Genomic DNA, 6,292 nt, shown 5'->3' with positions numbered 1-6,292 from the left:
CGTGGCGAAAAAGATGGCGTGGAAATCGAGGCACTACTGTTTATCCGCCCCACTTACTTCGGCGCGCCCCGTCCCGCGTGCTTCCCTGAAATTTCGTATCCCGTGAAATCCGGGATACACTGCAATCAATCGCGCCAAAGATTCTGCACCCCAAGACAGCACTCGGCAGATGATGCTACAAGTTCAGTAGGCAACTTTCTGAATGGATCAAGGCGACTGAATCAACGCTGAAGTACCAACGTGAGTCTTCCATTTTGCGAAAAAAACACTCGCGAGGTGCAAAGCTCGGAACAAGTTCAACTTCAACCTACTTTCCACTCGAACCTTAATCCATTCGGGGGCTACTGATGAGGATACAGACCTAGGGTAGGGTCATAGGCCTGACCTATACGTCCTACCCAAGGTCACTACCCTAGAAGGTAAGAAGTCTAAGAGGCGACAAAGAACCCCCCGTCAAAGGTGTTGAGTGCAATCCACTCGACAAATCATATCACTCGGATACCCCTCCTACTTGTTGTCACTCGACCATACAAGGAATCACTCGACCTACCGAAGATCAGGAGTCACTCAGCATTGCAACGGTTAGGCGTTCACTCTGTAGTCTTTAAGGTCATTAATAGCACTTAAGACTGGCTATCAGTAACGCCCCTACTTTATGTACATTAAGCCCCTTGTAACGGAGGATGGCTAGGGTCTTGTCGCACTCTATATAAGCCACCCCCTCCTCTGGGACAAGAGTTCGCACCCTCTGTAACATCACACACTTATAATCTAGTCGACCGCCTCCGGGCACCGAGACGTAGGGCTATTACTTCCTCCGAGAAGGGCCTGAACTCGTAAATCTCGTGTGTACATCTTCACCATAGCTGAGATCTTGCCTTTTCATGCATACCCCGCTTTCTACTGTCAGTCTTAGAACCACGACAGGGCCCCCTGCTGCCACATTTTGCAACTGAAGGATGATGATGGGCCTTCCAGGCCTTTTCTTTGTCTCGGCGGTGACGACTCTGCTGATTGCTGTCCATGGACGGTGTATCAAGATCGCGTCGCCTCGCAAGGTGCTCAGGTTTACTTGTGTGGTGTTGCTTGGTTTTCTTAGTGAATAGGCAGCAGCTATCCTGGCAGAAATTTCAGATGGAATCTTACTCTGGTCATCCATAGAGTAAACTACTAGTGAAGGCAAAGCACTCAGATAACTTCAAAGGTTGGATACAACATGATTTGTCACACTTTCTGCACTCTCTTCCTTTCCTCATACATGTAAATATTCTCTATGTACATATTTCTTAATTTACAAAAAATATATTTAAACTAGGCTCCTTTCCTGCTGTATTTTTGTGGAAAAAAGGAGACTTTTCATCAAGCGTGCTACAGTAGTACTACTGTACTAGGAGAGAAGGCCGTGTTTTTTATTTCGTTTAAAAAAGATCGTTATTTTAGATAGTGGGGTGTGCCCTCGAATTTTGCGTGGGAGCCCTGAAATACAAATGTTTCAATCACGGTCACTCGCCTTGAAAATGTCGCCCTTCGTGCAGAAAGTAAACACTGTCATCACCACACAGAGAGAGAGAGAGCGCGCGAGAGGGAGAGAGAGGGAGAGAGAGAGAGAGAGAGAGAGAGAGAGAGAGAGAGAGAGAGAGAGAGAGAGACCAACGCCGTCGCCGCTCGCTATTCACCGGAACAGCCGGGAAGCTCATCGCAGAGGACGAGTGCGTGCGTGCGCGCCGCCGCCCCCACCCTACCAGAATGGTGGCACCGGCGTGCCTGGTTACAAGTTACAACTTACAAGGGGGAATGAACCAGCCAGGTAGAAGAGTCGGGTCGAAGACAGCGTTTGGCTGATGCTAAAACATGCAGTCAGTCAAGGAGGCGTTGGGTTGCCAGGTCACGCGTGCCAGTGCCATCTACAGCATTTCCATCACAAGCGGGCATGGAAACTACCACGTCCCCAAATCAGGTGCCACAATCTTCAGAACCAGCAGCAAGCAAGCACGGCAAAGTCAAGAAACTGCTGGGGCGTAGTGTCGGATCAATCGTCGCCGCAAAGCCGTTCCATTCAGTTCCTGCTTAATCAGGCATGTTCCGGGTGGTGATCGTTAGGTTAGGCGCGGCGATGACGCAAGGCGCGCGGTCAGTCGCTCAGCTCCGCGTGCTACAGCCTGTACCCGTGGTAAGCAGCAGAGTGGCAGTGGCGGACGCTGCTGGACGATGACCGGTAGTCGCGGTACAGAGGCGGGGCGTACTCCGGGCTCGCTGGAGCGCCGCACGGGGCGAACCGCGGCCTGACCGGGCCAGTGTCAGGGTTGCCGTAGCCGCTGCTCCTGGGTGGTAGAACTTTTCCGTCGCCTAGCAGGACCTCCTGCGTGCGAAAATGGCGACAGGTCAAAACTCAAAAACAGACATCCAACCTGCGGTTCATGATTGTACTGATAAACCAACCGCGCAAGATGGTACACATAATGAATCCTGTGTTTTGCAACGGACGTTTCATCTCGTTTGAATAATTAAGAGGCGTCGATGGCTGGTCTCCATGTAGACGCTTAGCATAATCGATGTTGTGACAACCAGAGAAGGAAGGGTTGTGTTGCGTAGTGTGGTTTACATTTTACATAGGTGAGCTATCATGTCCTGGGTAGCTGCCTCCAGCAAGCTGGAACCTAGGCTAGTTATGAAACGGTCCAAATCGTCAACGGTTAACAAAGGAAAATTACTACTTCCTCCGACTCAAAATGTAAGATCAATTTTGACACAATGATAGTGTCAAAAGTGGTCTTACATTTTGGGACGGAGGGAGTAATAGAGAAGGAGCAACTGCACACAAGTGGCTTTCTCAAGTTTTATCCCGCTCCGGACTCTTGGTGTGAAAGCAACCATATCCCATTTCCAATATCCTACTGGTCTGATATGTAAGACAAATTTATCTTCTAAAGGTTGGCTGAAATCTCCAACCTTGTGTAAACTACACTGAACTTTTTTTTTTTGCGAAATAACTACACTGAACTTGTTGCAAGCAAAAAAATCTGGTATACTCTAGCACATTTAGTTCTTGGTCAGACCTAGTATAACTGGTACTCCCTCCGTCCCATAATATAAGAGCATTTTTGACACTAGTGTCTCTATCTGTGTATGCGTAGTAGGCTGGGCACAAAAGAAAATTCAGATGGCATCCTAATCTAATTAGATACTGAAGTAGGATTCCTCGGGACATTGGTAATTAACCTGTATGAGTTGATGCGCGGTCTGAACTTGTGAAGAAGTGCCTTCGATCGAAACTAGAACCTCATCCTGATAATTTCCAGTTTCCTCGAGGACAACCACCGCTTCACTGATAGAACGTATATGAGCGATGGTCTGCCCCCTGACACCAATTATCTCTTCAGCTTGCAGCAAAGGGATCTGCATTGTCTGTGTGAACTGAAAGCCAAAACATCCCATAAGAGCAATGTCTGTAGCAGCCTGATGTAAGATGAGTATACCAAGTAACGTTGCGAGGGGAAAAAAAGGGAAAATGAACAAAAGAAACCTGCCTGTACCAGGTGAAACTTTAGCACATTTTTACAAGCTACTACTTCCGTCCCATAATATAAGATGTTATTACATCCAATATGCGATGTAATAACATCTTATATTATGGGACGGAGGGAGTAACTGACATAATATAGGGCATGGCATAACTAGGGGATAATAGTTATAGCAATAGACCTTTGGTATTAAGGGAACGGTTGGGTGTCTGATGTCTGATGAATATGGCTCACAAACAGATGGGCCTCGTCCATACAACAAATATCTGCTGCCACTCGTGTTGAGAGGACTTCGACTGTCAGATAACAAAAGGTCCTGGTTAACTGGAAGAGCATAACCATTGGTAACCATAACCTGATTTTCTTCAGAACTATTCTGCACCTGAGCTACTGCTTGGTTCTGCAGATATGCAACAGTGATATCAATCCCACGAGAACGTTACAAGTGCTCTCATCTTTACTCATAGTAAAGCGTGCAGCAACAATTATAACAAGGATTACCTTTCTTTCAAATAGATGAAGGACGCTATGATCAACTAGGAACTTCCAGAGAAGTCCAAGCACTGATTTTAGGGCATTGAGGACCTTGAGGGAAGCACCACGCATCTCCACAATTCTTTCAACCACCATCTGATTTCTCAAAAGGTCGTCTAGAAAAGTAGATCCAGTATCATGTGTTACATCCAGTGATCTAGATTGAATTCACAACAACCAAAACGAGATCAAAATTGAAAAGCTGGCAAAAAGGTATACGCTTGATGATGTGATATGTCTAGATTGAATTCACAACAACCACAACAACATCCAGTTTTGGCCACTAACGGTGTTAAGTCTGAACTGAAAAGACTGTTTTACCCCTAGTGTAGTTTGTGATCAGATTATTTACATACAAACACATGGATGATGTGATATGTTTTCTGATGTTGATAAACTAGATGATTCCCCGTGCGTTGTTGCGGAAACTTTTATAACGGTAAAAATTAAATTCACATATTATTCTTATGTATAGCAATCAGGTTTGTAGGTAATCTTGTCTGATATGCATGCATCTCTTAGCTAGATAGCGTCCATTAGATACGTACCTGGGTTAATTAGAGCAAAAAACTAATCATGTTTGCCTGATGCGTACATGCGCATACCAGCGATGACATGCACACACGCGTAACGGCACTGGCATGCACGCACGCGCAGCGTTCTCGCTGGTGAGGCTGCCCGAAGACGTCGAGCTGGAGATCCTGGCGCGCGCGCCCGGCTTTGCCGACCTCTTGCGGTGCGCCGCCGCTGGCCAAAGGACGGCTGCCACTGCAACTCCCTCTTCGGAAGCGGCGCCACGGTGCGGAAGGTCCGCAGGTTCCGAGCATCGTCGACACGCCAGGGTAGGTCTTCAGCCCCGGCCGTCACCTGCTCAGCTCCTTCATCCCGGGCGCCGACGGCGTCTTGCCACTCGCGTGCAACGCGGCGTCTTTGTCGTGCGCTCCAGCAACGTGCTCGTACATACTAGTACTACTAGTAGACGTTCAAGCAAAGGATCGATTAGGTATTAAGGAAGCCAACTCTGTATTACGGTGTGTGCGTCGTCTAGAGCTTGGTTCATCGGTACGGTAGTATCGGCGCCACTCCCCCCCCCCCCCTTGTGGTGACATACCACCATCAGGGGTAAAATTGTAATTGCACGTGGCAGTTAACAGAGTTGGATGAAAAAATGGATGGAAATGTCACATAAGGCACAAAATAAAGTTTGAGTGTCAAAAAGGAAAGAAAAATATTTTTTGGGCCAGAAAGGGAAGCAAATTTTAAGAAAAGGCCAAATAAGAAATTCTCTCCTGATATATAGGGATGCAATGCAATCTAGAAGCTTATGTGACTTCTGATCTCAATATTTTATAAAAGTGGGGGAGTTTGAATTTTCAAGTGATAGGGTCACAACAAAGCATCTGGTTAACTGATCGGTGTAAATCCCTTAAGCAACCACCACTTTCTACAAGGGTCACAATACACAATTTGGTTGAAAAATTGGTGTCAACCAACGAAACCAAGTATTCTCATGCTAAGAGCATCTCCAACAGCCGCGCTAAAGCGCCGCACGCAAAAAACCTGTTAGCGCGCGCGCTGCGGCTGGTTTTGCGCGCCCGCCTGCGCTGGCTCCAGCAGCCGCGCTGAAATGCAGCGCGCGCGACTCGCCGGGCATTTTGCATATATGGATATTTTGGACAAAAATGAACATGTAAAATTTGACACAAACAAGTTGGACCCAACATCCATAGTGGACATGTATGCATCATCGTTGAGACTACAATTTTTTTGAACAATGCAAATAAGCTATCTATATGTAAAATGATGATGCATTGAACAAATAAGAAGAAAAAAATACTTGGAAATTTTTTCACCTTGGGGGCATTTCGTCGAACACGTGGTGCGCGTCGGCGGCCGGCTCAACGAGTGAGCTCGCCGGCGCTTCGGTAGCCGCCGCGGCCGTCGAACGCCCTGCAAGCTTTTTTCCCCTCGACATGCCGGAGCCGTCCGCCGCCTTGTTCTTCTTCGCGGATGTTCTGCCCTTCTTCGCCCGCGCCGCATTGGGTACCTTCTTCGACGGTGCGGCGGCGGCACGGGATGGCGCCGGCGCGACGCCACCCGGCGCCGGCGCCGTAGTCATCCGCGGCGGCAAGAAGAGGCTGTGCGTGAGGCCGACGCTCGGCGGAGCTCCAGCGGTGGCGATGCCAGCGCTCGCCGCGCTAGGGTTTCCGGCGGCGGCGGCGGCAGCGGCTGCGGCG

The 6,292-nt window shown here is 48.4% G+C and overlaps 1 pseudogene; it reads right to left on the bottom strand.

The window, feature by feature from the left end:
* Positions 1 to 2,152: 2,152 nt before the first annotated feature.
* The window catches only part of LOC119320848, a 10,398-nt pseudogene continuing 6,258 nt past the window's right edge, over positions 2,153 to 6,292 (bottom strand).

The sequence above is a fragment of the Triticum dicoccoides genome, chromosome 6B (assembly GCF_002162155.2).
Source record: "Triticum dicoccoides isolate Atlit2015 ecotype Zavitan chromosome 6B, WEW_v2.0, whole genome shotgun sequence".
Lineage (NCBI taxonomy): Eukaryota > Viridiplantae > Streptophyta > Magnoliopsida > Poales > Poaceae > Triticum > Triticum dicoccoides.
The sequence above is the reverse complement of the archived record's forward strand: the minus strand, read 5'-3'. Positions and strand labels throughout refer to the sequence as shown.